The sequence below is a fragment of the Nannospalax galili genome, unplaced genomic scaffold (assembly GCF_000622305.1).
Source record: "Nannospalax galili isolate Female #2095 unplaced genomic scaffold, S.galili_v1.0 scaffold198, whole genome shotgun sequence".
Lineage (NCBI taxonomy): Eukaryota > Metazoa > Chordata > Mammalia > Rodentia > Spalacidae > Nannospalax > Nannospalax galili.
The window spans coordinates 2,612,840-2,625,230 of NW_008341748.1; the positions used below are offsets into that span (position 1 = coordinate 2,612,840).

Consider the following 12,391-nt stretch of genomic DNA (forward strand, 5'->3'; position numbering starts at 1 on the left):
AAAGAAATACTATTATAAATAACATGACAACTTGCCAAAATTTCTTTTGTAATGTAAATATTTAAAAGAAATACTTATAAAATATTTACATATTTTCAGTATAAAGCAAGCAGTTGTAAGATATTATGAACAAAAGACTCCATTTACACCTTATGAATTTTATAGCTTGTGAATTAATTACAGAATGTTTATACACAAATTTGTCATAGATGTATAAGCAAGCTGTGGAGCTATGAGAGACAAAAAGGATGCTTCAACAACTGGAAAGTTCTCTATTTTGGGGGTGGACGAAAATGTCCCAACTATTCTATACTTACTCTCCTTAAGTTAATCTTGGGTCATTACCTCACACAGTATGACATTATTTCCAAATGTATCAAGAATTAAATAAACAAAATCATGAAACGGTAGAGCTAAATATGAGAAACTTATTGAAACTTAAATTATTATTTTTTTTAAATTTCAGGCCAAGACTCAGAATCAGCCAATATACATAGGAGACAGGGGAAGTTTTAGAGGTTTTAGAAGACTAGAAATTTACAAATAAGAGAAGTCTTTTTAAAAAAATAATCCAAAAAGATATGTGAATGTACTAGACCCTGGGTTCAATTCAGAGTACTGGGAAAAGCAGACAGGAAAAAAAAAGAGGCAATCCAAGAAGATGATGAGGTGATGTCAAGGATCCAACGGATACACAAGGCATTATGTTTTTACAAGCTCCAATTTGTATGTTGTATAATTACTCAGAGGCCACTAACTGACAGATCTGTAACAACCTGGAGGTCACAAGAAGGTTGAATAAATTTCCCCAATCATACTCTTAACTAAATGACTGACACGGGATTAGAACTCATGCTGGCTGAAATCCAAAATGCATACAATAATACCAAACACATACTTAGCAGCTTTTTTTTTTTAAATGTATGGCACTAGGATACAAATTTTACATATATTAATTTATATAAACACTATAGTAATGCTAGGAAGCCAGTCTATTATCATGTCCCTGTTAGAGACAATGAAATTGAAAAAAAAAATGAGTTTGGCTGTCTAAAATTCAGTAGTTAACCAGTGACAGAGAAAGCCAGTATTTCAACCTAAGCAGCCTGGCTCCGAAGTTCATTAAGCATTCTCCTCTACCCCATGAGGCTATGGGAGTGAAGGATTAGGTTTTAAGTGACTATTGAAGACTCGGTCCCTGACTCAGCGTACAACAGAGAAACTAAGAAAGATTGCTAAGAATTCCATGGGAATCAGGGAAACAGCAAAGCAGATGGACCAAATCTAGCAAAATGCAGTTTCACAGCATTGTCAATTTTATGATAATGTGCTGAAGTGTTTTAATGTTTACATTAGACAAAAAAAGGTAAAGAATTATCTATACACTGTCCCAAAGTACGAAAAAGCAGAGACTGGCAAATTTTTCCTGTGAAGGGTCAGATAGTGACTGGTTTTGGCTTTTTAAATGGACATGTATACTCTGTGTCACCTATTCAACTCTGCTGCCACAGTGCGAAAGCAGCCATAGAAATGGGTTAAAGAATGTTTGTGTCTGTGTCCCATTAAAGTTTTATTTATAAAAACATGCAACACATCATAATTGACCTGTAAGAGGTACTTTGCAAAGAGTTAGCATAAACTGTCTAGAACTAAGAAATACTCAATTCTGTTATTCTCAGGCCACACTAACCATGTGGTTTTGATTTCCCACATTCTCATTTTAAACAATCACAGCCAGTAAAATTTACCTTGTCTTAGTTACAGTCTTATAAGTTTTACTATATGTGCAGATTCCTATAATCACCACCTGTCAGAGGATACGAAACAATTCTGACATCTCAAGTATTCTCTCACATTACACTTTTGTAGTAAGACCCTCTTTCCTGTCTATAATCCCAGGAAAACTAATGTGCCCTATTCTCTGCCATTTCAGTTTTCTCTTTCCCTGAATATATATTTTTCAAGTATATTTTTTTCATATACATATATATATAATCAAAGTATATTTAACCTTTCCCAAATGAATTTTTTCACTTCACGAAAAAAACTTTACAATTTATTTTAGTTAATGCATATATTATTAAATCATTCCATGTTGTTCCTGAGTAACTTTGCATTGCGTGGATATACTGTAATTTTTTTATCCATTCTTCCATTGAAGGACATTTGGATCGCTAATAAATTTTGTGGTAATGAAAAATGTTGGTATTAAAAAAATCCTGAATAGGTTCTTGCATGAATGCATATGCATTCACATATATTCACATATATACTCACATATATTCAAAATATACTAAATGGGGAAGGGAAATGACTAAGTAAGGTTCTTGCCTTGCAAACTGAAGGACCTGTGTTCAAGCCTCAGCACCCACATACAAAGCCTGTAAACGTGGCACACAGTTGTAAGCCCAGTGCAGGGAAGGCAGAGACAGGTAGGTCACTGGAGCTCACTGGTCAGCCAGCTGCCCTACTTTGAAAGTTCCAGGTTAGAAAGGGACTCTGTCTCAAAGAAACAAGGTGACAGCATCTGAGGAATATCTGAGGTGAAAAGGTGAATATCTGAGGAATGATATTCAAGATTGTCTTCCAACTCCTAAGTGCCTATACACCAACACATGCGTGTATTCTCACCAACAATACAAACACAGACACATCTTCACACCAGACAAAAATCCAACATGCAAGTGGGGAAACCCCAACCTTAGTTGAGGAACTATTGGCAACTGGTCACTACTGGGTGAGAGAAAGTTGATCATCTTTAAGCGACTGATGTTAGATAGACTGACCAGTCTTCAGTGGATGAACTCACACTGAGGGCCATCTGGGGATACACACTTAACTTGAGAGACCTTAACAAATATGACAGAATGCATGAAATCTGAGCAGGGGCTATGGGAGAGAGCAGATAGGGGAGAGATTCTAAATATGATTAAGATGTATTCTATGAAACGCACAAAAATTCAATAAAAATAGAAATCAGGCATATGAACACACATATTCCACACAACATATTCTAAATTGCTTTCCAAGATGACTGTACTATATTTTGTATTTATACCACCAGTATATGCATCACCCAGTTTCTCACCATTATTACAAACACTTGACTTATTTCCATGTTTATTTAATCTTTTATAATATGTATGTAGTGGTTTATCTTTTGGTCATAAATTACACTTGCTAAATGAAAAATGATGTTCAACATCTTTTCGTGAGCTTATTTTTCATATCTTTTCGTTGATATGTCTGTTCAAATCATTTGTCCATTTTTAAAGAATTGGTTCATCTTTTGCCTTATGATTGGATCTTGAGTGTTTGTTATATTCTGGAAATAAGACTTTTGTGGGATACTTAATTTGCAAAAACTTCCCCCCAAACTGTAATATATGTTTTCTTTCTCTTGATGATCTTTTAAGAATATGACTTTTTGGTGATAGAGCATGCCAGAACAGTATCAACGGTGCTGCCCTCCCCACCCTGTTCATTCATGTTGTTGGCAAGATCCTGAACAAGTTTAGTTCTAATATTTTTATGTTTATCTTTGTTTTGGTAAATTTTTTATTGAATTTTGTGTATTTCATACAGGACACCTTAATCAGTCTTAATCATCTTTATACTCCCTTACCCACTGGCACCCTCCCATAGCCCTATGCCCCACTGGAATTCATACATTTTGTAACTTGTGTTAAGGCCTATCATAGTAAGTTAGTATAGCCAGACGTCCCTCAGTGCAAGTTCATCCACTGGGGTCTAGTCAGCCTATCTAGAGTCTCTCCCTTTAAGATCAGCTCTTCCTCACCCAGCAGTAATCAGGTGCCAATAATTCATTGACTGAGATTTGTGCCTGCTGTTCATTTCCAGAATTTCCACAGTTTGGGGCTGGGATTTTTTTTCTGCTTGAGTTTGCATAGGTTTTGTGCATGTTGATACCACTGATGTAGTTCATATGAGCAGGATCCCAGGAGCTTGTAGAACTCTGTTTCCATATGGTCATGCACCTCCTCTATGACTCTTACAATCTTTCTACCGTCTCTTCTGCAATGGTTCCTGAGCCCTGGGTGGGTGGAGTTTAATATAGGAGTCCTATCCAAGGACCCACACTCTGCAGACTCTTACTCTCCATAATTTGGCCATTTGTATTCCTGGCCCTCTGTTGCATAAAGGAGCTCATTTATGAGAATTGAGAGCTGCATCAGTTTCTCCTTTACCCCTTGTTCTATGTTCTGTGAGCCTTACATGTAGAGGTTGCATGGTAGATGTGCCCCTGAGACTTGGGCAACTCATGCTGTGTGTGATGAGTTGTGGAACTCTGTAATAGTCTCTCTCTGCTGAAAAAGACCTTTTTTGATGAGTGATAACTGGGATACTTGTATGTAAATATAAGGATTCATATTTTGTACATAGTAAGAAATAGCATTTGTCTAGGTATATGACAGCCTTGGGGTTTTTTTCTAAGATCTTAAGACCTCTCCAGCCATGTGAATTTGGCTGTTTACAGTATCACACATGAGATTCCTCCCACTGAGTGAGCTTTAAGTCCAATCAGGCAGATGTTGATTAACTCCAAGATTTTAAATCAATTAATTTTGCAACAATCACACCACCTTATGTTACTTTGGGACTTCTCCAGCTCTGTTCAATAATTGCCATTCTTCCCTTTGGTACCATCATAATGGCTACAGGATTGACTTAAAAGTCTATACCATGAAGAACTAAGGCTCTGGCATCTGCACCAAATTTTACATCTTTGGCCGGAGTGCAATGAGAAGCCAGTGCCCGGGACACTGGTCTCGTCTGGCAAAGGACTATGGGTGGTCAAAGTATTTCTGTGGGGCATAGACAGGAGTGCAAGCAGTGGGGTAGACTGCTAGCAGTCAGTGAGTGAAGGCACTCACAGTAAATGATAGGAAAACACTGAATGATAAATTAAGAATTATTGATGGCACAAAGTTTGATTGAGGATGTATTTCCCCATATTTTATTAACACATGGAAAGTTCAAAAATGTGAATTTCAAGGTCCCTATGTTCTGGTGAGTGAAAATTTCTAGTGTCCAGGCTATTATTCCAGCTCTTGAAATGCTCACTGGACGTCCTTGGTTATAATTTCTGAAGATGTTGATGGAGAAGCTCTAAGTGTACTGGTTTTGACTGTGCTAAAAGTGAGTCTTCAGGTGGTGGCATTCAAAGCTTCATTGTTTGGGGACAATAGGAATATCCAGCTAAAAGATATAGCTATTGCTAATGGTGGTACAGTGTTTGGAGAAGAAGGGTTTCAGCTGTGCCTTGAAGATGTTCAAGATGACTTATGAAAAGTTGGAGAGGTCATTCTCACCAAAGATGATGCCATGCTTTTGAAAGGAAAAGGTGACAAAGCTCAAATTGAAAAAAACATACTCAAGAAGTCACAGAAATATTAGACATTACAACTAGTGAATACGAAAATGAAAAACAGAATGAATGACTGGCAAAGATATCAGATGGAGTAGCTGTGCTGAAGGTTGGAGGGACAGGTGATGTTGAAGTGGATGAGAAGAAAGAGTGACAGGTGCCCTCAATGCTACAAGAGCAGCTGTTGAAGAAGACATTGTTCTAGGAGGGCCTTATGGTCTGCTTCGTTGCATCCCAGCCTTGGACACTCAATAAAGCCTGCCAATGAAGATCAGAAAATTGGTATAGAAGTTATTGAAAGAGGACTGAAAATTCCTGCAAAGACTGTTGCTAAGAATCCAGTTATTGAAGGCTCTTTCATAGTTGAGAGAATTCTGCAAAGTTCCTCAGAAGTTGGTTATGATGCTATGCTTGGAGATTCTGTGAACATGGGAAAAAAAGAGAATCATTGATCCAGCACAGGTTGTAAGGGCTGCTTTACTGGATGGTACTGGTATTTCATTTCTGTTAACTACAGCAGAATCAGTGGTCACAGAAATTCCTAAAGAAGAGAAGGACCCTGGAAAGAGCGTAACAGGTGGAATGGGAGATGCTGTTGGGGGTGACATGCTCTAACTCCTAGAGTAGTGCTTTGCCTTATCAATAAACTGTGGAAGCTCAAGGTAGGCTCCTAACCAAGAACTTCAGTAAAGTCAGTTGAAGTAATGATTGAAGAAAAGACTGGGTGATGTTTAAAAAATATCACTATGACCATCAGTTACTGGTTTCACTTGACAATACATAATGGTTTACTGCTATCATTGTCCATGTCTACAGATAATTTATTTTGTACTTTTGGATAAAGCCATTTGTACACTACTGAACAAAAGGAATATGACTTTTAGTTTTGGTGGAGTCCAGTATACCTATTATTTTTATTATACAGAGCATGACTTTAGTGTCAAGCCTAAAATTTTGTTGTCAAACACTAGGTCACAAAATTTACTTCCCGTGGATTTCTTGTAAGAGTTTTGTTTAGGTCACTGGTTCATTTTGGATTAGTTGTAGTATGTGGTGTGAGGTATAGTGAAATTTATTTTGTTTATTATGTTTCAGTAATACTTATTAGAACACTCATCTTCCTTCATTCAATTATTTTTACAATTATGTAAAAAGTCAAAATAAACATTTTTATCTGGCCTCTGTCTAGATTTTCCTGTCTGTCCCATTGGTCTCTGTCACAAGACCTTTCACCAATACCATAATACATCGATTTCTATAGCTGTAGAGTTAGTCTTAAAATAGAGTAATGTGAATTAAACACCTTTGTTCATTTTCTAAAGTGGTTTAGCTAATTTGGTTTTCCTTTTATATGAATTTTAGAATTAGATAATCTGTGTTTGCAAAGAATTTAAGTGGAGTGTGGTTTGGCATCGCAATATATAGACAACTTTTTTAGAATTAAGATCTTTGTTTAGCTGCATCTTTTCATCTTATAAATGCAGTTGCCTCTATTTTGATTTACATTGGTTGCTTCACTTTTAGAGGGACCTGAATAATCTGTAGTTCAATTTTGGATGATCCATACTGTGGGGAAATTCTCAATTCATAGAATAACTCTTTCAACAAAGAAATACATACTATTATGCAAACAGGAATTTGAGAATTGTCCTGCGCTATCATCTTGCCAGCAAGAACGACGCGGCACACTCAGGATCCTTCTGCAGAAAAGCTTTAATGCATCTTGAGAGGGAGAGCATAAGCTTACAGGGCGAAGACCCCGAATGTCAGAAACCCAGCCCTTATATAGGTTAGTAAGCCCGTCTTGGACGTGGCAACTCTTGATTGGTCGCAAATTCATCAGCCCATATCACGCCACGAGGTAGGCAGAGACTAGAAGGTGGAAAATTACTTCGGACATGCGTACTGACTTATTTACTGCTCAGCATGAACTGGATGTGAGCGCCATCTTGTAATGGCATCTGCAGGGACGGTAGGCGGCTCTCCACAGAGAATAAACAGATTTATATACAGAATAGTATTCAGTCATTAAGAAGATGTCTTTGAGGTTGACATATGGACATAGAGCAAATCTGGCATCATCCTAAGTGAAATAATCAGAATATAACACTTCAAATATTTAATTATTGTAGATACGTGAGAACATGAAAAAATAGATTAAATGAAAGTACTTGGAAATGCTACCTATTACTCCACTACAGAGACATGATTATGGATTTGGTTTCTTGTTTATGTTCTGTATTTCCTCAATTTATGTTATTTACATTATCAGAGGCTAGAAAGTCTCAAATAGTAGATCCCAGCTCCTGGGCGGCAATTATAAAAGGATACTAATGGAAAAATAAAAGAAAATAATTCTGGTTAATCAAGAAAAACTTGGTTTCTCTCAATTGAATAATGTTCTTAGATAAATTACTTTTCTCATGTATTATTTCAAAATTGTGATAATCTTGCCTATGTTTTGGGATTATTAGATTAAATGATATGGTGCATACGAAGACTCTGAAATAGTGCTTCTAATGCTTAGTAAATATTCAATACAAATCTGTCGCCAGATTTAAGGGAAGAAAAGTCTTTGCCATTAGAAATATTGAAGAAGATGTATTATCTTTTCAAAATGCCTAGAGTTTAACCTGGAAATCCTTGTCTTTCCGGTCAAGGTGCTATATGCCACCACTCATACATACGTCATGTGTTGCCATTTTCTCTTTCCTCCTCCAACTTTCCTTCCTCGAATGTGCTAACTCTTCCCCTGCCTGTGTGTTGGTCACTACCTCTGCCTGGAATTCTATCCCATGTTGTCCTTTCCTTGGTGACTAGTTATTCATATCTAAAAACCAATGCAGAAATCACTGAAGTTCATACATTAAGGTATCTGCTTTCCTCTAGCTATTTCAAGCAATCTTACTCTCTTAGACATTCTTTGTCTTCTGTATAAGAAGGACTTCATTTTGTGGTAGAATTTGAGGTCCATTAGGCCTTAATCTACATTGAGCTCATTATCCTACCCTTTATTCCACCCCCAAAAGCAGATAATAATGATATACAGAAAACAGCACTTAGTGTGTAGAAAAGTTAGATAAATATTAAGCATGATAGTGACTCCATTTCTTACATCTTCAAATAATACAATTATCACTGCTTTTTGTATTAATGATCCCAACTTACTTTCTTTTTAAAAATTTATTTTTAGAAAAACAGACTTCCACAAGCACCTCCTCATTTGGATAGATCTTTATTACCGAGACATTTTACTACTCTATGTTCTCCTAAATACAGGTCCTGAGAACTTGTTTAGAGTATTTTATAGGGAAATACAGCCAATTGTGTACCCTTTCCTAAAAAAAAATGTACCTTCTCTATTGGAGAAGGCCATCTACTTTCACCAACCATGAGTGCAGAGCTTTGAGTGGGATGCACATGGAGTTATGAAGGAGGAAAAGAACAATTGCCTTGTCAACCAGGTAAGCTGACAATCAATCAGGTGACACATTTTACATCTAGATTCCCCTCACATGCTCTGCTGCCAATTATTACTTAGTATCATTGTTATAGCTCATTCAGTATTTCTCCTCAAAGCACAATAATGCTAAAATGAGCACTTTAAATAAGCACAGATGAACGGCAGGGCCCCATATGGTACTACAATGACAAAATCATTTTAATCAGATTGTACTGGTACTTGCTTTCTTTGTGGACCTCAGAAACAAACTTCTGTGGGATGTTTTTTTTCCTCCAGACCGTTCTGTGGCTAATACCTTATATTACTTCCATTAATGCTCTACTTCTCCAACTCTCCATTCCTGAGGGGAACACACTAACATGAACAGACTCATCCAGATCTCTTCTAGCAACATGCTAATTAAAAACTGCAGAGAACTAAGAACTAAACTAATTGTAAAGAACTAAGGGCAGTCTAAGTAGAAATGCAAGCACACTTGTCAAGAGCTATGATAATTTTCTATTCATTTTCCTTCCTATTTCTCAGTACTTGCTGGGTTTGGATGAAACCTGCAAAGCTTCCTTATCTAGCCTCCAAATCTGCATCATTTTAAAAGAAACATCTGTTCACTCTTGATAGAAAGGGCACTGATTGACCAAAGAAAGGATTACTTCAAGTCCAGCTTGATTAACCAATGAGTTTACTGGAGTTACATATAAGAGCCTAGGTAATTCAAAGACAGCTATACCACAGGAAAGTCCCTCAGTAATCACATGAGGACCTTAACCGTTGAAGAGTTCCACCTACAGTATAGATTTAGGAAATTTACCCCATGAAGCATCCTCTGGGTAACTTATAGGCAGATGCACTCCTACAGAGTCCTGCTCCTGCTGCTGTCAATTTTGTATTGTTTATATAATCTTGGAACGTGAAGAGGCCTTTGTAAAGACTTGGGGAGTACTTAATGAAGGTCTCATAAGCCTTATAAGCCTCTTCACTCCTTCTTTGAGGGAATAATAATGAGGGTCTCATACATATATCACAGCTACACTGATTGAAGCCAGCAGTGGTCATGTCCAGCCTAAAGGAAACAGCTGTATCACACCCAGATATCTTCAGCATGGTCCCATCGGTTTTTCAACAAAAATGTATGGCAGGTATGAGGTATAGAGGATCTGCCCTGATGTCACAGCCTGTGCTTTTGCAGTCCTGTGTCACACATTAAAGACGTTTAAGCATTTAAGCATTGGCCTCTGGAAAAGCTCAGATTCTGAAGAAACTAACAGCCAGTAATACTGTCAGGAGACCTCAGGAAAAATCCTGATCCTGCCTATATTTATCCTGTGATCCTCAGCTAGTACTGTCACCAGTTTATTCTTAAAATTCTCCATCAGTAAAGGCTTGACTATTTTACTGTCTAGTATAGCAAAAATACTCACTTAGGTTTGATTATTTAAATATAAATTAATATCATTATATTTAATTTTTTCAATCCATTGAGCAGATTCTAGGTATTTCATAGTTAAATATGACCATGAGTAACACAGTAGACAGCATAAATTCCAATGTTTTCATCATTGTAGAAAGATATAGTGAAGAGCACTGTTCTTAAACTATCTCTTAAGGTCTATTCCAGATATTCATTCTGAGTCATCAAAAGGGAAAGCTAAACCTCAACTTACTTGTATATCTGAACAATTCATTTCCATTCTGAGGCTTCTGTAGAACATATGAGTCAAATGCCACTGTAGCTCTGAACAGTGCCACTCATATATAAGAAAGAATGAAACATGAGGCTAAGCAGGTAGAAAGTGAAAAAGCTCATGTTCACCCAGAAAAAGAAAAGTTTCAGGCATACCCCTAGCTTGACAGGCAGTATAGGTGGGAACTATTCAGCCTTAATCCAGACTTTGAACAAATTCTGTTCTTTCTCTTCAGTAAGGGACCCATGACTTCATTTTCAAATCCAGGAATGAGAGACTAGAAAAGAATCTGGAAAGGCCCTTTAGGTAAAGAAATGCTGCTACAAAAACTCATGTCTTGATTTATATTCACTCCTTCATTCTTTTCTCATTGCCCCTTTCTTACTTTCTCCAACTTTTCTATCTCTTGAAACATTCTCCTAAGATGTGTCATTTAGAAAACACTGAATTTAAGGAAACTAATGCCTCATATGGTGAAATTTATAACCTTACTGTTGTTCTGGAACATGAAAATTGGAGTAATAAACTCAAAATAGAGTACTGTGAAAAGCCACGCATTTAATAAAATTTTGGTTATAGATGATGAGTAGCTGTGGGACTGTAATGTACCATATGGGGTCTATAGTTAGTAATACTGTACTGTATAATTAAAATCCATCACAAGGGTAGATCTTAAATGCTCCCATAACAATAAAACGATATCTATGTGAGGTAATGGATATTAATTTTCTTGACAGTTGTACTCATTTCATGATATATATGTACATGCAAATATCATGCTTTACACTATACACAAAAATTTTAATCAATTATGCCTCAGTATAGCTGGGAAATAATTACTTTGGATGTATTCATGTGATAAAGCACATTTAATAAATACAATCCTCTTTTTATAGATATAGTGCTTTTCTTAGATTGTGTGACCCATGTGCTTGATAGTGAACTGAGAAAATGGTAACATTAAAGGAAATTACTTTTTATAAATAATAAAGAAATTTATTTTAAAATAATTCGTTACTATATTTTTTGCATTTTATAGAATTTTTGTGTTTTCATGCAATATAGTTTGATGGCATTTATATTTGCTCCCCTCTCCCATCTCCCCTACAGCCCCCTGCACAATTTAATGAAATCTCTTACATTATATAATATGGCCTCTAAAGTATGATTTGTATCCTCAAATGCCCCTTGGAGTGGGTCCATCCACTGGGCCCACCAAGAGTCCCAACCCTGAAAGACACTGTCTTTCTCATACCAGCAGCCAACAATTGTCAAAAGTTCCTTAGATAGGGTTTGGATTTCTTACCCTCTTCTCCAGGTCTATGCTGGAATTTTGTCTGGTTTGGGCTTGCATAGGACTTGTGCAAGTTGTCACCATTACTGTGAATTCATATGCGTAAATGACCAGCTGTCCGAAACACTTTGTTTCCTTGTGGTCATCCACTCCCTTTGGCTCTTACAATCTTTTTGCCTCCTCTTCTGCAGTGATCCCTGAGCCTTAGGAGGCAGAAGTTTGAAATAGGTGTCCTATTCAGGGATAAGTACTCTGTGGCCTCTTGTTCTCTGCACATGGGCTAATTGTGAGTCTCACTTAACTACCATTGTCTAAGAAAACTTCCCTGGTGAGAGTTAAGTGATGCATTCATCCTAAGTGTAGAGGTTGCATTGAAGGTGTCTCATTTAAGGTTTAGCATCTCACAAACTCATATTCTTTGCATTTGACCATTTCTGGAATTCTATAATAGTCTGCATCTGCTGCAAAAGAAGCTTCTTTGATGAGGGCTGAAAGATACACTTGTCTGTAAATATGAGGATGCCTGTTTAGAATCAGGTAAGAAATTATGTTCGTCTAAGTAT

At 36.8% G+C, this 12,391-nt stretch overlaps 1 protein-coding gene and 1 pseudogene across 5 annotated transcripts in view; both read left to right on the forward strand.

Moving 5' to 3' along the window:
- LOC103737446 overlaps positions 1–6,004 on the forward strand; it is a 12,079-nt pseudogene extending 6,075 nt beyond the window's left edge.
- The window catches only part of Aff2 (AF4/FMR2 family member 2), a 560,677-nt gene that overhangs the window by 330,329 nt on the left and 217,957 nt on the right, over positions 1–12,391 (forward strand). The gene's annotated exons all lie outside the window — the stretch shown is intronic.